This window comes from Talpa occidentalis, unplaced genomic scaffold, assembly GCF_014898055.3.
Source record: "Talpa occidentalis isolate TD23 unplaced genomic scaffold, MPIMG_talOcc4v2.1 talOcc4.14, whole genome shotgun sequence".
Lineage (NCBI taxonomy): Eukaryota > Metazoa > Chordata > Mammalia > Eulipotyphla > Talpidae > Talpa > Talpa occidentalis.
Genome location: NW_023601433.1, coordinates 30,488,129 through 30,510,465, shown reverse-complemented (window position 1 = coordinate 30,510,465; position 22,337 = coordinate 30,488,129). Strand labels below are relative to the sequence as shown.

At 37.7% G+C, this 22,337-nt stretch overlaps 1 long non-coding RNA gene across 1 annotated transcript; it reads left to right on the top strand.

The window, feature by feature from the left end:
• The first annotated feature begins 1,896 nt into the window (after positions 1–1,896).
• LOC129145826 (uncharacterized) lies at positions 1,897–21,701 on the top strand. Its single transcript, XR_008551918.1, has 3 exons — positions 1,897–2,062; positions 6,940–7,043; positions 21,479–21,701. It is a non-coding gene; the product is annotated as an uncharacterized LOC129145826 (long non-coding RNA).
• Positions 21,702–22,337: the final 636 nt, after the last annotated feature.

The following is a 22,337-nucleotide window of genomic DNA, read 5'->3' as shown; positions in this document are numbered from 1 at the left end:
ACTGATGTTAAAGGGTACAAATTTCTAGTTATAAGGTTAAATAAGTGCTGGGGATGTAGTGTACTATATGGTGTATAATTAACTATACTGTATTGTAAGCTGAAAGTTGCTAAAAGAGCAAATCTTAAATGCTCTCACCACACACAAAAACAAGCTATGTGAAGTGAGGGGCATATTAATTTTCCTTGTATGCTGATCATTATGCCTATACTTAAATCATCATATTGTGCAAAATAAGTTTACACAATACTATACATCAATTATATATCAGTAAAGTTTTGTTTTGTTTTTTTTTTTTAAAGATTTATTTATTTATTTATACAAGCACTGGGTATAGTCAGAAGTGCGGGAGGGCGAGAGAATTCACCAGAGCCAGAGGGGAGAGCAGAGCAGGCAGAAAGACCGAAGTACACTGCCGAGGGGAGCAGCGGGTGGCATGAGAGGTCTGTGCGCCATGTGGGACCCTCACCCGGCAGCCGGGGATTGAACCGGCGTTGCAGAGGCTGCGGGCAGCTTCGCAACCCAGCACTCAACCTCTGCGCCACCGGGGAGGCCCATCAGTAAAGTTTTAAAAAAGAGAAAATTTTGCTATGAAAGTGGATTGCACATTAAGTGTTTTTACCATAGAGAAATCTACCACCACTCAACATAACAAAAGCATAGGAGGAAGTTTTTGAGGATGTATTATGTGTTTATTACCTTGATTGTGATGATAGCTTCCTGGGTTGCACGTATGTACAAACTTATCAAATTGTATATATTAAGTATATGTATTTTGTATATTAATCATCTCAATAAAACTGTAAAACCAATATTTGCTTTCTTTTGATTCCTTGAATCATTCCTATACAGCTGTATTTCTGTGTGTAGGTTGGTGTGATAGAGGCCAGAACTCAATCATTTAAACATGTCATAGTGGTGACTACATCCCAGAACAGGAAATCACTGTATTCACAGGACTGCAGGGATAGGTTCTCTGCTTTGGATAGTGTTCATGGCTTCCACTGTGCTGTCTGTTCAGGGCCTGGCTGCTGGCAGGACAACCAAATCAGTGACAGTCTCAGAAGTTTGGCAGAGTGTGTGGGGCTGTGTACATCTCTGAGTGTGCAGGTTCCTATGCACACAGCTGAAAGCAGTTTTCTCATTACAATTAACTGCCAAGTAGGAAAGATTTGAGAATTTCTTTTTTTTTTAAAGATTTATTTATTTATGCATACAAGAGCGGGGTACAGGCCAGAGGTGCGGGGGCTGAGACGATTCACCAGAGACAGAGTGAGGAGCAGGACAGGCAGATGCATTGAAGTAGAAAAAATTCTGCCTCTGAGGGGAGCAGCAGGTGAGACAGGAGAGGTCTGCTGTGCCATGTGGGTTTCCTCTCTGGCCAGGGATCGAACTTGTGCTGCAGTGGCTTTGGATTGCTTCCTAGTGCTGTGACTTAACCCCTTGCGTCACCAGGGAGGCCCCAATTTAAGAATTTCTATTATTCATGACGTCCCCTACACAATTGCAGGAAATAAAAGTTGTAATGTAAAGGGCATATACAAGTGTATGTGAATGTGTGTATACATACAGTATCGATGCAATAAAGGGTTAAAGGTAAAAGTTTAAGGTACACTTTACCTACTGCCTGATTAGTCCCGTGTATGGAAGGGAAAACCTCTCCAGCTGACCCAGTCCTGGGATGACATGATTTGGATGTTAGAAGAGCAAGATTCTGATGGGTAGAGAGCGGTGAGAACATTTTACTGTGCATACGCTACCTCCACACGTCTTCCTTGTCCCCTGGTGATGTTCAGGAGACATTCTGGGGAAAGGGCATGCAGATGAATCAGTTTGTTTCGGTTGGCTGGGGTTCCGGAATTTTGTTCTCTCTCTAAAGTGAACACAAAACACAGTTGTCACCTGCCTTGTAACACCAGGGCATAGCAGAAACCTCAACTTGAGAAACAGAATCCGTAACAGTCTTGGTGGCTCATTAATGTTTTTTAATGATTAAAGCAATTTGTTAAAGCAGCAGAATGTATAGATTTTGGACTCTGGTGAAGGAGAGAAAACACATGAGGTAGGTTTCTTTTTTATTATTTATTTTTTCCATCATTGTTCATTTTTAAACAAAATTTGCTTCTCCAGAAGGATGGAGGGAGGAGCACAGGGGACTTTGGTGATGGTGCAGGGGTGCATTGGTGAAGGGAATTCTACACGAGGTAGTTTTTGCCATGCCAAAGGCCCTACTCATTGTACAAACATGGGCACAAGACCTGAATGTTATCATTAAGAGTTACATCTGGGAAAAAAAAAAAAGTTACATCTGTAGTAGCCCAGAATTAAAGCTACAGAAGTAGCAGTCTGTACCTCCCAACTTCTAGTAAGGTCTCTAGCACAGGTTTTTCCTCTTCTCAACAAAAGGTTCACAGAAACTGGGATTCTTTAAACTCTAGCTAACTATCTGGCATTTATTGCTTTCTTTATCTAAATTCAGCTCAAACTGTAGGAAAACTGGTCAACCTCATATACCCAGTCAGCCAGAGGAGACATTTTCCCTTCAGTGATTTAGTCCTTTCCCAGGTGAGGTTGTTGAGGGAAACCCCATTGTCTTTCCCCATATTCAACATATTAACTCTCTCCTAACGGTCTTTCTCTTCTAAAAGATTCTAGTATTTGGAGGCTGTGCTCATCAACCATGGGGGAAACAAAGGGAGATCTCCTATCATTGCCCAGTTGCAGAATTTAGTTCATAAAATTTAAGTGTTACTTTTTTATTTTATTTTATTTTTTTTAAAGATTTATTTATTTCTTTATACAAGCACTGGGTACAGTCAGAAGCGCGGGAGGGTGAGAAAATCCACCAGAGCCAGAGTGGGGAACAGAACAGGCAGAAGGACCGAAGTACACTGCTGAGGGGAGCAGCGGGCAGCAGGAGAGGTCTGCGCGCCATGTGGGACCCTCTCCCGGAGGCAGGGTATCGAACCGGCGCTGCAGATGCTGCGGGTAGCTTCACAGCCCAGTGCTCAACCACTGAGCCAGCAGGGAGGCCCTAAGTGTTACTTTTTTATTTCATTTGCAATGTTCCCATGTGCCTGAGCTCAAACTTAACCCTGAAACAACCGTAGATTAAATACAATTCTATAAATTGTAGCAGCAGTTTAATTTTGAGAAGCAACCCTAGCCACGTTTGATGCTCAATTTAGAATTCTCATCTCTGCAAAAGGGAAGTGCAAGTCAGCAGAGCAGATACTGAGAAGCTGATGTTTCCTACAGTCCCTTCACTCTCTAAATATCTAACCATTTTTCAAATATCCAATCTGATGTTGGGTTTGAGATTTCTCCCTGATAGTAAAGGGCGGTTATAAATTGGCTCTCAGCAAAACCACTGAGCAAAAAGTGATAGTAACCCTTTTTACTCAATTTAAGCTCTAAATTTTTCACTTTCCATGTTCCCTCCTCTCAGGCCTTTGGTTCATTGGTAGGAAAGAGATCTGACACATGTTTGACAGCTCTACATTTTTACTGTGGAATAAATAAAAATGCCTCCTATAAAATGACATAGCACTTTATAGAGGCCAATGCTTTTCACTTGTACGTCTCACTTGTTTCTCTCAACAGTCCCTTAGGCACATATTGGGTGTGCCAGGTCCTATGTCTGAAACAGGAGAAGCGGCACTGGCATTGGGTATCCAACCTGTGTTTTCTCCCCTTCTGCCACTGCCAGGTATTTGGTTTTGAGCAAGTCAGGCGCTTTCTCTGGGCCTTTATTTCTCATTTGAGAAATGTGTTGTTTGGGCAGTAAAGCGGGCAAGCTGGTGCATCGGATTTTATCTGAGTCCCATTCCAACTGTAAAGCTTGATGGCTTAAATGACAGAATGGGGGCCAGGACCCAAAATTTCTGGTTCCCAGCTGATGTCCCATTTTACTATCTGTGCTGGGGAGAATAATGACTCTTCAAAGACATCTATATACTAATCCCTGAAACCTGTGAATGACAATGGGAATTTTGCAGATGTGATTATGTGAGTGATCTTGAGATGGGGGAAGATTATCTTGGATGGTTTTGGTGGAGGGGGTCTAATGTAATTACAGAAGTTCTTATAACAGAGAGGTGGGAAGATCACAGTCATAGGGACAAGTTATTAGAATGAAAGGAGAGACAAGAAAGAACAGCAGATGCTATGCTGCTGGCTTTAAAGTTGCAGGGACAGACACTGATGCTGGGAATATAGGTATCTTTGAGAAGCTGGAAAAAACAAGGAAAACAGACTCTCTTCTCCAGTCTCCAGTATGAATGCAGTCCCAAAGACAACCTAGATTTTAGCATTGTGAAACTGATTTTTTAAAAAATTTATTTATGCATACAAGAACTGGGGTGTAGACCAGAGGTGTGGGGGTGGGGGTGAGAGGATTCACCAGAGACAGGGAGGGGACCAGAACAGGCAGATCTACTGAAATACACTGCTGAGGGGAGCAGTGGGCAAGGCAGGAGAGGTCTGCTGTGCCTTGTGTGTGGGGCATAAAATTCGTGCTGCAGAGGTTGCAGATAGCTTCACAGTGCTGTGCTTAACCCCTTGTACCACCAGGGAGGCCCATGAAACTTATCTTTTATTTCTTTGTTGTTGTTGTTGTTATTTATGTATTTTTACATAAATTTTTACATAAAGTTTTTTTATTTATGTATTTTGGAATTCTACTATTCATAAATGTAAAAGAACAAATTTGTGTTGTTTTAAATCACTAAATTTGTGGTAATTCTTTTTATAGATGTAAATAGGAAATTAATGAATTATCCCAGTCTTCAAAGCAACTGAAATTTTTTAGGATATTGTTATTGTATATAGTCCTTGTTGATATTGACATCTATATCTCCTAGATATTAGAAATATCACTTTCAAATAACTTCATTTACTCACTCTACTTCCCCTACAGTGATGACATAAGGAAGCTAAGAAGGACCCTAGTGTTTAGTAAATGCGGAGATTTATTTGGGGAACTCAATTCACAAACAGAGGATATAGATGATGAAAATAATTATTGATAGAAAAATAGATCAGAAAAGGCAATATTGAAATTTTGGGTGTTTCAAGAGGAAAACATCAGAGAAGAAATAGTTCTAGAACTAATTTTGCAATAGTTTTTCCTTGTGTCAGTTTTACCTTTGGCAAACTGTTCACCAGAAATCCTTGAAATTGTCTCATGACTCAAATATGCTCGGCGGAAGACAAGCAGGTGGGCTCTTGGCAAATTGCTTTTATCGTTAATTCCAAAGAAACAAAATCATTCTAGAGGGAATCATTTTACATTAAAATTGACATAACAAAGTTAATTGCTTTAAAGTAGTGAAAGATGACTGAGTAGGAGACTTAAGTAGTATTTTGACTAAAGAATAAACCCAGAGATATTAAATACATCTTCTTTGTTTAAAAGGAAAACTTTATAAGCAGCTTTTCTCCTTGAAATGTTAGAGGAACTTGCTAGGACTGGGTGACAGAAAGATAAGAATGGAATCAGCATTTTTTTTTTGTGCTTTTTTCATGATTTTTTTTCCAGATTAAAGTTCCATTTATTTTGTGGAAACAGTGGCAGCACAATTTCTCTTGTGTTCTCCCACCTCCTTGTCTCTTTTCTCGCCTCAGAGTAGTGACAAGGTGGAAGTCAGTGGCTGAATATTTATCAGAAGGCTGTCAACAGAGAGCGAGCTGGGTATTAACACTTTTGGAAACCCATCGATTCTGGAGTGAGTTGTATAGCATTGAACTTCACTCAACCACTTTGTAACATTGGGCTAATGCCTTAAACGGTTGAAACATCATGTCTGATATTTAAAATGAGATCATTAAAGTCCATGCCTATTTCATACCTTCATAGTGACTCTCTCATGTGATATATGCAGAGCACCACAAAGCACATGGTCAATAGCATAAACCATTGAAAGTTGTTATTTATGAGGAAATGTTCCTTTCAGAGACTTTTTTTTTTTTAAGCTTCTCTTCATAGTAGAATTTTTGGTACTGTGGAATTCAAAGAAGTTTTACACATCCTCTCTGTCAACCAAGGAACCATTAGGCTATCTAGGGAAGTTAGAAATATGATTTAAGTTAAACAGCAATAAAGAGCAGAGTAGTGTTGGGAGATGTAAAATAAGGAAAGCAACCAAACATATAAGATGACTAGTTTCAAGAGAATAAGTCTCCAGTAGATTTCCAACTTGCCACACCAGTTTCTGTCCTCTTTGATTCCCTTGTAGCCCCATAGTGCTGTTTATAGCAACAACAGCCAATATTTGATGTCTGCTTACATGACCTATCCTTAGGTGACCTGAAATTACCCTATTTTTATCTTAAAATATTTTGTAATATCATCTTTTTCATCACAGTGTAATTAGATGAAAGTGGAATTCTTTAGTTCTAAGACAAACTTGTATTTGTTTATTTAGTTTAATGCTACACCGTTTAAGATGTCGTAATTAAGGGCCTCCCTGGAGGTGCAGGGGTTAAAGTCTCAGTATTATCAAGCTATCACCAGCCACTGCAGCATGAATTTGATCCCTGGCTAAGGAGCTAACCCACATGGCACAGCAAACTTCTCCTGTCTCGACCACTGCTCCACTCAACAGTGTATTTCAGTCAGTCTGCCTGTTCTGCTCCCCATTCTGTCTCTGGTGAATCCTTTCACCCACCCCCTGCATATCTGGCCTATACCCCAGCTCTTGTATGCATAAATAAATAAAATAAATATTTTTAAAAAGTCTTAATTAAGCAACACTAGATATTTTAAATTTGTAAATCCAAATTTCAAATATGATTTTGCCACTGCCCAGAAATCCTACTAACTCAAATATGTTCGCTTTCTTGTTCACCAAAATACAAAATTATGCCTGTTCTCTCCAGACATTCAACACCAACTCTTCTTTCCTCATTTTTAACTTATGAACTTACTTCATTTTTCAGTAATACAGATTGAGGAATTATTCCCATCTGCCCTCTATGAAGCCTACCAATCCATGAGTCTCTAGGCACACTTACTGTTTTTGCTTCTTGAAATATTTACCAAGGTAAGTTGACAATTTACTAAAAGAATAATTCTAGCATCTCAGTGGTTTCCCATTGAAAGGTTATTGAAAGGTTATCACTTACACGAAGTTTAATACTGTTCTTTAGGTTGTGTGGCAGTTTTCCTTTAAGCAATGCTTTCAATTTCAGATCATGTTCCTTTTTATGAGGCCATCTTTGATACATGACCTCTGTGGCTGTTGTAAAGGCAAAAGAATGGTGGAGTGAAGCTTTAACTGCTTAAGCCCAGCAGCATCATTTTATTTCTATGTTGCTGTTATGAAGACCAATCATATGCCCCTATCTGGAGGCAAAACAGTTGGAAAATACTACTATATGATCAAGAAGTGGCTTGGTGCATGGTTGTCACATTATGAATGAAGAATCCTAGTTCCTATAAAATACAGACCTCTTCACTTGCACTCTGTGTCTTATACTTTCTTACTTATCAGTAGCTTTACTGCTGAAATGATTACTTCTTCCTGAGCACTGTCTTTTCTTCATTAAGTTCATTACTATAAGTACATAAACATGGTGTGATATTACCTAGCATTTAAAAAAATAACAATATCAACAAAGGGCACTCCCTTCCTCTTTAATATTACCAAAGTTTTGTTTTATTTTTTATTGAGGTGTCATTAGTTTATATCCTTGTTAGAATTTTGGAAATATATGCTCTCTCTCTCCTGGTGCAGTGACTATACAACACCAACCACAAAACACCGTAGACCTTCCCCATAGGCTCTTGTCCTCTCTTCCTGTCCTTACCTCTCTGCCCACTCCAAATCTGAACAACATGCATGCTTTTCCAACAAGAATCCTATTTGAGTGGCCTTCTGTTTCTCGGCAGGATATTAGCTGACAGATCTAAGGAAAGGAGGACTTGGGTGTGGAATCTCAAGTTTGATACTGAGGTATTATATTTATATCTGTTACAATGGTTGTAGAGAAAAAAAAAGCAGTTGATGGACAAATGTCAGAATAAAAATTCTGAAAACTGAAATTCAATGTAGATGTATCAGCCTTTGACAAAGAATACCTGTATTCAAACTGTGCAAAGCGAATCCTGAAATTATTGTTCTTCTCTTGTATCAGCAAATTCTACCTCCTCTACAGGATCATTATCATCAGCATTTTCTATATTTAAAAAATGAAAGCAATAACACAGAATCTTTCCTTGATCTCACAGTCCATTTTAACTACCTCTGTAGTCTCTAATACTATTTACAACTTGTTAAAAGTGTTTCTATTCTACCTTTGCTTTCTAGTTTTCACTTTTGTACATTCCATTCAACAGAACTTCTGTTTCCACCACACAGAAATGGCAAGATACCTCAGATGTTGAAAAAATCCATTGGTTATGTCTCTGTTTTAATTTTATGAATAATTGTCCTCTAAATACTCAAATGCCTGAGAGCTTTGACATGATTAGGATTACTTTTCTTCTCTAACTATACCATCTTCCCATGTGATGTTATCTAACCACAGTGCTTTATGTGTTTTTTAATATGTAGATGTCTCTTAAACCTATTTTTACAGCTAAGACCATTTCCCACAACTCTAGATTTATATATCAGCTGCTAACACTTGACATATTTATTTCATTATTCAATATTCATCTTCAATTTACCATAGCCAAAAAAGAATTCTTAATCTAGCCCCATAGATTCTGCTCTTCCTCTGGTCTTTCTCATGCCAGTAACTGGCACCACTGTCCACCAAATTGGCCAATTCAGATGAATTTACCTCAATTCATCTCATTTCTTCACTCCTGCTTTCAATCCATCAGCAAGTTAGGCTAACTTCTGTTATCTGTAGCTTAAAAACATGTCCTGGATCCACTTACCTTTCTCTATCTACATTGTTATCATCCAGGGGAGAACAGTATGATCATTAGGCAGTTTATTGCAAAATCACTCTCACTGGTCTTTCTGCTTCCAGCTTTCCTGCGCTGCTGACCAGTTATGTGTATGAATGTAAGCCAGACCACATTCTCCCCAGTTATTCCTATCATGTTAGAATGGCTCTGATTTCCTTAACCTGCTAAGAGATTGAGATGAGTGCTCTTTTCCACTCTAGCCACTTCTTGGCCCACTTTTTCTCTCAAAACCACTGGAGACACAGGTTTATATTTTTGTTCTTATTATATGACCAGCTCATTCTAGCCTCACTCCTGTAGCAGTAGCTGCTCCCTCTGCCAAAGATTTTTGCCTGGTGGTCTCCTTTTTGTTATTTATTTATTTGTTTGTTTATTTATTTATTTATTAAGATTTATTTATTTATTTATGCATACAAGAGCTGGGGTACAGGCCAGAGGTGTGGGGGATGAGAGGATTCACCAGAGACAGAGTGGGGAACAGAACAGGCAGACTGACCAAAGTACACTGCTGAGGGGAGCAGCGGGGCGAGTCAGGAGAGGTCTGCTGCACCATGGGGGTTGCTCCCTGGCTGGCTAGGAATTGAACTCATGCTGCAGTGACGGTTAGCTTCATAGGTTGCATCTTAACCCTTGAGCCACCAGGGAGGCCCTCCTTCTTGTTATTTAGACTCCAGACAAAGTGTCACCTAGGAAGAGAGTAATTCAGCAATTATTAGTAATTACAGACTATAATTGCTATTTGCTATTTTCTAATTATGTTACTAATGATACTACTTAAAAATAACTAATTACTAAATTTTGAGTATAATGTAACTACCTAATCATTCATTAATCTATTTTATTTGGTGTAAGACCTTATCACAGCAAGTAAGCAAGTAAGATCTAATTTGCTTATTTGCTTACTGTCTATCTCCATCCACTAAAATATAAACTGTCAGTTAATAAAAACTTTGTTGGGCTTCCCTGGTGGCACAAGGGGTTAAGACACAACCTATGGGGCCTCCCCGGTGGTGCAGCAGTTGAGCACTGGGTTGCCAAGCTGCCTGCAACCCCTGCAGCGCCGGTTCAATCCCTGGCTGCCAGGCGAGGGTCTCACATGGCGCGCAGACCTCTTCTGCAGCGCCCGCTGCTCCCCTCAGCAATGTACTTTGGTTCTTCTGCCTATTCTGCTCCCTGCTCTGGCTCTGGTGAATTCTCTCACCCTCCCGTGATTCTGACTGTACCCAGTGCTTGTATAAATAAATAAATAAATCTTTAAAAAAAAAAAAGGTAATTTTCCATTTAAAAAAAAAAAAGACACAGCCTATGAAACTATCTGCAGCCATTGCAGCATGAGTTTTATCCCTGGCAAGGGAGCTACCCACATGGCGCAGACCTCTCCTGGTTCGCCCCCTGCTCCCCTCAGCAGTGCCTCTCAGTCAGCCTTCCTGTTCTGTCCCCCTCTCTGTCTCTGGTGAATCCTCTCACCCTCCACACTTCTGGCCTGTACCCCAATTCTTATATACATAAATAAATTTTTTTAAATAAATAAAAATAAAATATTTTCTTTTTTTTTGCCTACTGATTTCTCCAATATTTTTGGACAGTTCCTGGAACACTACATTTTTGGTAAATTTTTGAAAGACTGAAAATGAAACTAATACACCAATAACATTTTCTCTTACAAAATGTCACTATATTTGTAGTGCCTTTGTCCTGTGTTAGATTTTTGGGGGGAGTAACAGACACTGAAATACGTTGATTTGCTGTATAGGAAACAACAACATTAGCAATTAAAATTAAGGTTGGGTAATGGGTTGAATTGTGTGCAATCCCTCCGTTCCCCAATTAGAAGTTTAAAGTCTGAATCCTTAGTAGAACCTCAGAATGTGACCTTATTTGGCAATAAGGTCACTGCAGATGTAGTTAAGATGAGGTAGATAAGGTTCATACTGGAATGGGTATGAATGCAATAGGATTGCTGTCCATGTGAAAAGGAAACATTTATATACAATATATACAAAAGGAGAAAGCCATATGAAGAGGAAGACAGTGATCAGCTGAACTACAATGATGACCAGCAAGCCACCAGAAACAGAATAGATTCTTCTTCATAGAATGAACTAACCTTGACAGTAACTTGAGTGCAAACCTGTGAAATAATACATTTCTATTGCTTCTGTTACCTACTTTGCAGTACTTTGCTAGGGCAACCCTAGCAAACTATTTTTTTTAAAGATTTATTTATTTATGCATACAAGAACTGGGGAATAAGCCAGAGGTGTCGGGGGGAGATGATTCACCAGAGAAAGTGGGAGGCAGAATAGGCAGATCTATTGAAATACACTACTGAGGGGAGCAGCAGTGGAGGCAGGAGAGGTCTGCTGCACCATGTGTGTTGCTCCATGGCCCGCCAGGGATGGAACTCAGTGCTACAGTGGCTGGCAAAAGCTTGATAGCTCTGTCTTTTTTTTTTTTTTTAAAGGTTTATTTATGCATACAGGAGCTGGAGTACAAGCCAGAGGTACAGGGAGTGAGCGGATTCACCAGAGACAGAGTGCGGAACAGACCAGGCAGACTGACTGAAATACACTGCTAAGGGGAGCAGCGGGTGAGCTAGGAGAGGTCTGTTGCACCATGTGGGTAGCTCCCTGGCTAGGATCAAACTCATGCAGCAGAGGCTGCAGATAGCTTCACAGTGCTGTGCTTAACCCCTTGTGCAGCAAGGGAGGTCTGATAGCTCTGTCTTTAACCCCTGTGCCACCAGGGAGGCCCCCCCTAGCAAACTACTGATAACATAATGGTTATTGAGAATTTTTGCTCATGAAACTATTTGCTTCACATAATAAGATTATAGACATTGGGGGATTCTACTTGGTCGCTTTGTCCGAGGGACTTACAAAAGGAAAACTGTAAGAAAGAATTATAGTCCTTATTGCTACAGCTGCTCTTGAAAACATAATTACTGCTCATTGTTTTTTACCACTCTGCAAGAAAATGATTTATAAGAAATCAAGATGGCCAAAATATGCTGGTTATATATATTTGGTGTTCATCCACAGTTCTTGCTTCACAGTTCCCAAATTTTGAATTTTTCTGAGTAATGGTAGCATCTTTGTTGTAATATTTGTTCTCTTATCCTCAGTTCATAGAAATTTCAGAGAAATGAGTGAAATAGCTGTTCTGTTATGCATAACAAATCACTTTACATCACAACTATATAACAATCAATAAAGGTGAGTGACTTTTGAAAAATACCCCGAGGATTGCTGCTGGTTGCCAGGAAAACCTTGCAGAAATAGAGTTTGTGAACTTTCAGTCTTGCCCTATGATTTCCTGAGAGGAGTGAGGACTAGAGTTTAAATTAATCCATAATGATCGATGACTTAGTCAATAATGCTTGAGTAAGGAAACCTCTATAAAAACTCAAAAGGAGGGGGTTCAGAGAACTCTCAGATTGGAGAATTAGAATGCTTCCATGTGCCACCAAGCTAGGCCCCAGCTCCATGAGCACAAGTTTCTTTGCTTGGGACCTCGCCTTCTTTATCTCTTCATCTGGCTGTTGATTCATATCCTTCAATATCTTTTTTTTTTTTTAATAAATCAGCATTCTAGAAAGTAAACAGGTTTCTTGATTTCTGCATATAGTTTTACCAAATTTATCAAGACCAAGGTTGTAAGAACCTCTGATTTACAGCCAGTTGTCAATTTTACTGAGACAACGAAGAAACTCCCCCTGGGATCACTTAGGTGATAAACAGTAACTTCCCTGACCCCACAGCAGCTCTCCCTTTTTGCCTACTGGTCTCTGGGTAGAAGAGCCTGGCATTCATTAGGCAGGATCTACACCACAAAGTTGAGTGGGATGTTGCTGTGTTCCCTGGTAAACCATACCCTTTTTCCAGAATCTGAGTTCTATGAGTGTGTCCTCTAGAACTCTCTGTACTGATGGGAATGTTCTTTTATTCTGCCCTGTTTAATGCATTACCCAACTATATTATTGAGTATGTAAGATGTGCCTATTACAACCAAGGAATGAAATCTTTAATTTAATTTATTTTGATTTATTTAAATTTAAAAAGCCACAGGTGGCTAGTGAATATAATAATGAGAAGCACAGTTCTAGACACACAGAATGCATTCCCTTTCATAACAATGTACAGGACTGATTAGCTTTACTTGCCCTCCAATTATTGGAGATGAAAATAACTACATATGCAGCCAAAAGGTTTTCTGGCTTTCACACTTATCCATAAGTGACTGATGAATCATCCCCAAAGAATATCAGTTGTATCACTGGTATGACCTGAGTTCAGTCTCCGGCCATGGAGCTAACCTACATATGAAGCAGCAGACCTCTCCTGTCTTGCCCATTGCTCCCCTTAGCAGTGTATTTCAGTAAATCTGCCTGTTGTGTTTCCCACTCTGCTTCTGATGAATCCTCTCACCCTCTGCACATCTGGCCTACAACCCAGTTCTTCTATGCAAAAAATAAATAAATAAATAAAAATTAAATAGAATTTGAACTTAGGAATGAAATCACATCACTTTGTCAATACAATTCAAGCTTATAAGACTCGGCAGGCTTCAGCCAGAGTGGATGTGCATACTTACAATCTTCTGTTCAGTATGACAATTAATTTCTCCAATCTATGCCTACAAATGGTATTATTAAACATTGAATTTTTTTTGTTCTGGTGGGTGTAAACGTATTTATTATTTTAATTTGCTGTTTTATCACTATTAGCGTCAGAGACCAACATTGCATTTTGGTACAACCACATGAGCTGCTTATTTTATAAATTGCCTATTCATAACTTTTGCCCCTTTTTCTTTTTTCTTTTGTCTTTACTAAATTTATAACAGGTATTTTCAAATTTTAAATAGCAAACTTTAATCATTTACATACACGACAAATATATTCTCCTAACCTAAAAGTTGTTGATTCACTTTATTTTTTGTACTGTTTTCGTACACCATTTAAAAATAATCACATTTATTACTGAATTATCATTATCATCATTATCATTATCAGTGTGGGGGTATGTGTGCTTTTGGTGACTTGTTGAACAAATTCTTCCCTATTTAAAATTTATAAACATATCCTCATATTTTCTCTGAAACATTTAAAGTGAATTTGTTTTTTGTTGTTTGTGGCTTAGTTGTTTCATTTACTTTCATGTACACTTAAAGAAATAATTAGATCTGCAACCTACTTGAAATTGGTTTTATTGTGTAGTAAGGCTCTGATTTCCCTGTGGATAGATAATGATTTCAACATCATCTATTTCATTGTCCTTTCTTTCTCTACTGATTTGAGGCTCTATCTCTATTACATATCCCATTTTGATGTAAGCATGTGTTTGCACTCTATTCTATTTCAAAGATACTTTGCTAACATAAAGTAAAACCACACTGTATTAAATACTGTAGTTTTGGAATAAGTCTTGCATTCTAGATAGGCATGACCCACAACTTTATTTATTTATTTTTTTGAAAATTGTCTTTGATATTCTTGAATACATGTTATGAAAAAATGTTTCCTCTTATTCTCTCTACCGGGAAACTTCAAGATGTACTCAGTGTCATTGATTTTGCTATAATTATTAAACCCTCCATTGTTACATCAGTGTGCCCCAAATTTCAGTAGAAACAAAATGTTTGCAAAGAATCTCACTTTCTGAAGACTTCCCCCAGCTAACTCCCTCCGATTTACCTTATTTCCCTGCTTTAAAATTTCTTATCATAGCTATTGCCACATTTCATGTAAAAAAAGTTCATAAAATAATTCAAATGACATAGACAAATTTCTTTTATAGTGCAGTATAGGGAAGAATAAAACAAAAACTTATTTATATGAATACAACTTCAAACTATTATGAGTTCAAAGTAATCAATGAGGAGTATATAAATAATAATGAAAATATACAACATAGACATCTGTGAAACCCAAAGGTGTATATTTCAAATAAATCATACCATACAGCAAATATCGCAACATTAAAAAAGTCTTCAAACCTTGGTAAAAAATGGTTTATATGAGCAATCAAGCAAACAATGGTTATTGATGGTTGAAACATAAATTCTTAACATAAGTCCAAATAAACTAATGTATCAAAGTACTATTAACTATTCTTTGTTTTATAAAAAGAACCTGACATAATAGCAGGGGAAGACCAGTATCAAAATGCAGCTTCAGCATATCTTAATCAAAATTTTTTTCAAAATGATTGCCTTTCATCAGTTACATTTATTTTTATTTAACAAGGTCCTGACCAGACGATTTTAAGAGATGAAATAAATGTCACTCCCTATTATACAAATAGAGAAAGGTGGAGACAATATGGTTATAATATGGAAAAGACTACACAGATGTGGCAAGATAGAAATCAGTTTTTAATTTTCCCCATAATACTCTTGCTTATATCTTTATTTTAGAACTTAAATTTTTGTCATTTTGTCTCATGTATTTTTTTTTTAATTTTTATTGAGTTAACATTTGTTTACAACACTGTATACGATTCAGGGGCACAGGATCACACCTCCTCAGATATATGACACATCACCTCTACTACCAATGGAATATCACCCTAGTCCTCTACCACAGTCCTTTGGGCGCCCTCATTTTTCACCCTCTAATTTTCCCCTCCCCATCTAGTAGCCATTACCTTACCTTCAAAATGGATGAATGTCAATCACTCTGAACCTTTTGTTAGAATTTCTTCTTGCTATTCCCCCTTGGATAACATGCCGCACTTTTGTACTTCTTAGTGACATGACAGAGGAAATGCATTGATTACTTCATTCTTGTTGGCAAGGCTAATAAAAATCATTCTAGTAGGATGCTGGGACATTTATCTAAAAATGAGCTCCTTTGGATTCCCAATGGGTTTCATTCATCATAATTTTCCTGTCTTCCATTACCTTCAGTAACAGAGTACGTTCTCATTTAATCATCTCTTTTGGGTGATGTGTAGGTCATTCCAAAACTAAACTTCTGTAAGTAAGAGAAATGAATATTGCTGTAATTAAATAACTAAATTGGCAGAGAGCATAGAACATGAGATAAATTAGTAGCAATTGAAAGTAAAAACTGTTTTTTCCCTGACACCAAAAACAGCATGAAGAAAACCAATTAAATAGAACATCTCATCAACCCATTAACAAGCATATAATTACACTTTAGTATTTATTTTTCCAATATTTGACACAAAGCCACAAAGCATTGTATAAGGGAGTGACACACATATATAGGAATTATATATATATCTATATCACTTTATATATTCATACATATCTATGAATTTTAAGTTGGACATGCATTCTTTAGAACCCCACAGTCCTCATTATTCTATATTGTTTTATATTCACAAGCATCATTTATTTACATTTCCTCTATGACCCTTGAAATCATTTGATCATTTGAATTTCTAGATAATTCACATTTTTACTAAATATTTCAAGGCCTCAACTGATATTTTTATTGACATTTTCTATGTAATAGTTCATCAATTAATCTACTGAGGTATAATTTTAATAAAGAGAAAAACATAGCAAAGAATAGCATACTAGGATTTGATTAAATTAAGAGGTCCAGGGGAGAAAAAAATTAAAAAATTTTTTAATTAAAAAAATTAAAAAATTAAAATTCATCTTTCAACTCTTCAAAAATAAAACAAGGTAAAATAAAGTTACCTTTACCCTGATGAAAGGGTAAGTGGCATGTTTCAAGACTTAACAAAAATTGTATCTGAAAGATGCTCCCTATTTATTTACTTAGCCAAATTGTAAGTATTGTCCAAATTGTGGCATTGTCTTTAATTCTGAGCCTATAAAGACAAGGAAAACAATCATTCAGTCATAATCCAATTGAACTACACAAATCAGTTTGGGGACATGTACAATTTGAGCAAAAGTATATATTCTCAGTATGAAGGTATTTTCAACAGATAATTTTGTTTCAGAAATGATCTTTTAATTGTTCTTCTAGATAAAGCAACACTATAGGTATCTTAAGGTCTATTTAGTTATTTAATGCCAGTGGAACTAGCATATTTGGTAGTGTTGTTAATTGATAGATTGTTAACATGGGGCAAAGTCACTGCAAATGTCTTCTATGGCAGACTCTAAACCCAAGAAGAACCTTCACAAAGTACAAAAAGCAGAGTAGTGCTAAAGTGATACTGAATTGGTTAGAATGAGTTTGTGGTCTTCTGAGCATCTCTGAGAATCTAGTTGCAATCTTTATATATATTTTTAAAAGTTTATTTATGTATAGAAGAACTGGGGTGTAGGCCAGAGGTGTGTGGGGTGGGCTTGAGGGGAAGTGAGAGGATTCGCCAGAGACAGAGTGGGAAGGAAAACAGGCAGATTTACTGAAATACACAGCTAAAGGGAGCAGCCAGCAAGACAGGGGAGGTCTGCTGTGCCACATGAGGGATAGATTCCTTGCAGAGGATCAAAATCAGACCCCAGCAGGGATAGTGTGTTAGTGCTGAGACTTAACCCCCATGCCAACAGGGAGGCCCATAATCTTTACATTCTTTAGTGCTCTCCCTTTTCTCTTTACTGCTCTTCTCAGTAAGAAATAACTCCTGCAAAAAAAGGATTTTAGGGAAACACTAAGAACATTTATTATGGTCTCAGAAAGTTTATGATAAGATAGTAAGACTACTAGTAATATGTACAGTTAATTTCTAATTCTATTACCTAAGGATTAAGCAAATCATTAAAATAGTTGGGAAAAACTGTTTGGTGAAAAAGCACACTTCACTTATGTCATATAGGAATAGCCTTGTCATTTTATTGAAATTTTGCAGAGTTCATTCACTGCATTTCAATTGATTTTTTTTATTTCCTGGCAGAGTATTATGACACTAGCTTTTGCATGAGACTACCCTCTTATGAATGCTTCTGTGTATCAGTTTCATAGAGGAGATTTCAATGAAACCTTTTCCTGAGGCCTCCCTACCACTCTTTGCTCCTTCTTCACTTAACTCTTACAGTTTCAAATTCCATGGCTACTTAAATATATGATTCTAGTCATCACACCTTAGAAAATATTCATTCTTATGTCTCAAACTATTCATTGGACCTTTACACTTTTAGGTATTTTTTTTCTTAATGAAATTAATATACATAAAATTATTCACCATGTTCCCTTAATTAGTGGGTACTGCAAAAGTATGAATTGTTTTTCATGATGAAATGGTGACACACCATTATTTATTTTAAAAATATCTATGTAGATAATAAATGTCAGCTGGCATATCAGGGATAAGTTAACACTTAGGTCTGGCTGTGCAACCCTCAGATTCTTCTGCACTGAAGCTGAATTTGCTCCCATATTCTGCTTGTCAGACTTGGGGAGTAGCCTGGTATCACCAAAGCACATTTTGTAATCAGATGCTCTTGATATAGGGAGGCTGTTTAGAAAGTCAATTCTTTTTCTCCAAAGTTACTTCTCTATTATTAAAAAAAAAAAATTCTCTTTCACATTCGTACCAGATTGGAAGGTAATAGAAAGTTCTTCCTCGAGACATCTCTTTAGGCGAATCTGCCCCATCTCTTCCAAATTATATCTATTTCACAATTTTCTTGTCTCATCTAAAGATATTACCATTTTTCCAACTATTTTCACTCACAATGGTGGCATTCCTGTGACATATCTCTCCTTTTATTTTTATTTTTTACTGTGTCAAAAATTTCAAAAAACCTAGTCATTTCCCCTGACGCCTGCTAAATTCAGGGCTACAATAATTCATATTCACTCCACTCAGCAAACCATTTGACTGGATTTCAAGAATATTTCCCCACACACACACAATCCATCTCCAATTATGACAACAAATGAGTATGTCTCAAGCAACCTGTCACTTTATAGCTGAAAAATCTAAATTGTGCCTCTATAACATTTCAAAAATAAAGTTCTTCCAAATATCTCCACATTCTCCATTTGCCCTGTTTTCCATCTTTTTTCCCAATATTTTCCAAGGTGAAACTTCTATTCTCATGGGATCAGTATCTTTCGTCTCCTCAAATTGAGCTTTTCTTTCCTTTTCATTGAATCTTTTTTCAGTTTTCAATGCCATGGTTTTATCCCATCTCATATGTGAAGCTTGAACATCTAACCTGGTTTTCAACAATGTCTCACATCTCTCAACACCTCTATTAGGCCCAGCCCTACTTTTGGCTGTCACTACATTATATCCTTAATGCCGTGTTAGCATGATATAGTGAAAATTTTGCCTGAGCACATGAAGTTTGACTTGGGATCTTTTGGATACTGGAAATCAGAGGCCCTCCTACCTTCCTGCTAAGTGGCTTAGTAACCTCTCTCTTCATGTCATTGTTTTTGAAACACAGGCTGGGCTGTTCTTTACTAATCTAGAAACACATCTAACCCTAAAACCATTCTGGACATGAATCATCTTGGTGATACCAACTCAGTGGGAAGATAGGAACGTTTTTCTGCGACTAAAATGACTTGGAGACTCTAAAACCGACATGGATTCATCGAAACCAATAAACCAAAAAAAAACATAATATATGAGTTAATATCTGAAGCAACATATCAAAATGAGGTGGAAGCAGATTAAGTATAGTTTCCTAATTCAATTTGGTTATAAGCTTTTGAGGTTAAAATTATAAATTTAAGGGCCTCCCCGGTGGCACATGGTTGAGCGCCAGGTTGCGAAGTGCCCGCAGCCTCTGCAGCGCCGGTTCGATCCCCAGCTGCTCCCCAGCCACCGGAGGAGGGTCCCACATGGCGCGCAGACCTCTCCTGCTGCCCGCTGCTCCCCTCAGCAGTGTACTTCAGTCCTTCTGCATGTTCTGCTCCCCGCTCTGGCTCTGGTGAATTCTCTCACCCTCCCGGGCTTCTGACTGTACCCAGTGCTTGTATAAATAAATAAATAAATAAATAAATAAATAAATAAATAAATAAATAAATAAATAAATAAACAAACAAATAAATAAATCTTTAAAAAAATAGTTCAAAAAAAATTATAAATTTGAAAGGACTGACCGCGGGCCTCTCTGGTGGTGCATGGGGTTAAGTCGCAGCACTAAGAAGCTATCTGCAGCACTGAACAAATTGGATCCCTGGCCAGCCAGGAAGCTAACTCACATGGTGCGGTAGACCTCTCCTGTCTCCCCCGCTGCTCCCCTCAACAGTACATTTCAGTAGATCTGCCTGTTCTGCTCCCCACTCTGTCTCTGGTGAATCCTCTCAACCCTACCCCTTGCCTGCACCTCTGGCCTGTACCCCAACTTTTGTATGTATAAATAAATAAATCTTTTTTTTAAAAAAAGGACTGGGCCTCCCCGGTGGTGCAGCGGTTGAGCGCTGGGTTGCGAAGCTGCCTGCAGCCTCTGCAGCGCAGGTTCGATCCCCGGCTGTTCCCCGGCCACCAGAGGAGTGTCCCACATGGCGTGCAGACCTCTCCTGCCGCCCGCTTCTCCCCTCAGCAGTGTACTTCGGTCCTTCTGCCTGCTCTGCTTCCGCTCTGGCTCTGGCTAATTCTCTCACCCTCCTGTGCTTCTGACTGTACCCAGTGCTTGTATAAATAATAAATAAATAAATCTTTAAAAAAAAATACAAAAAAAAAACAAAATTAAAAAAAAGGACTGACCTCTGTGAATCCTTATAAAATTATAAATTTAAATCTTGGTAGAGTTTCTTTAATAGGGATGTGGTACATTGGTAAACTTTTTATTTATTTAATTATTTTTATTGACATAATGATGGCTTATAGCATGGTATATGTCTTAAGGGTATAGGTTCACACCTTCAAATGTATGTTGTGACATACGCCCACCACCAAAGTACCAATAATCTTCTAAAACAGTCCACTGGTCTCCATTCATCTTTTGGTCTGACCCTACTTACCTTCTGGTAGCCTCATTTTTGTGGTTAGATTTCAAGGGTTTGTTTTGGTTTGGTTTTGTCTGTCATTTGCTTTGTTTCCTTATAGTCTACATAAAAGTAAAAGTATCCAGTGTTTGTCTTTCTCTTGGGTCAATCTTAATATAAGAAACCTAATGTTCCTATAAATTGGCAAGTTTCAGTCACTTATTATTTATACAGTGAATCACCAGATTAATAATTCATCACTTATCAGGAACTGGATTATAAATATTTACTTAAGGTTTTATTCAACAATTTGGTGAAGTAAATAGGCTCAGTTTTCCTTTGTAAGTCATGAAACACTTATAAATTGCATTGCCATGGTTCTGGTATCTAAGAGTGAGAGACCAGATCTTGTTGTCAGCATTTATTTTTTCCTATCATGGCCATCAGGGCTAATTCAGTTAAATCATTTAATCTCACTGGGAAGGTACAGGTACATGGTGTTCATTAGGTCACACATATTACTTAAGCTGCAAAACTGGTGCATTTGTTTCTTACTGCCATCATAACATATTAACACAAATTCAATTCTAAAAACCCCACAAATGTATTATCTCACAGTTCTGTGGGTCAGAATATGGGTGCAGTGTGTCTCATTTGTTTTTTTCCTTAGAATATCAGAAGGCCAAAATCAAATTTTCATGATTCCTGTCATTTTTTTTTTCTAGAGGCTCTGGCGGTAGATCAGCTTTCAAGCTCATCAGACTGTTGGTCAAGTTCAGTTCCTTGTGGTCATGCAACTGAGGTTCCGTTTCATTGTTGGCTGTCAGCTGGGAGCTCCCTCCGCTCCTTGAGGCTGGCTGTACTTCAAGTTTCATGGCACCCTGTCCCCCCAAATCAACAAAGTTTCTGTGCTGTCCTTCCTGCTTTGCATTATCCCACTGATTTCACCTTCTGCTCCACTTCGTTTATTTGCAGCTAGAGAAGTGTTTTTGTTTTTAAGGTCCTTGTGATTAAATTGGTAATCCAGAAATCCTTGCTATCTTCAAATTCATAGCTTTTGTTATATATTCAAAATCCTTTTTGCTGTGTGAGGTAACATATTCACAGGTTCTAAAGTTTAGGTAACATTTTTAGAAAGACATCTTTGAAAGTCACTCTGCCAACCACATGCCTTTCCTAGACAATTCCTTGATGAAAGCTATAGATGTCAAAATTGGCCAGATTATGCTACAATAGCAAATGTCTTCAAATGCTCAATGACTTAGTATATGCATATCGAATCATCGCATTATATACTTTAAATCTCTAACAATTTTATTTGTCAATTATACCTTCATAAAGAGGAACAAAAGTGAAAACAATTAATGGTGTATAAAAATAAAGGCTTATTTCTTGAACTTATTTAATCAAAATTTCATTTCTGTTCTGCCTTGAATAGTCTTCTCTCTGGGACACAAGTTGACAAAGCATTCTTTATCTGTCAATTGTCATGGCAAAACATAAGACACATAATGAACTACCTGATACTTCTGCCCAGAAATGCTACACATCACTTCTCACAGGTTAATGGCTGAAGCAAGTCAA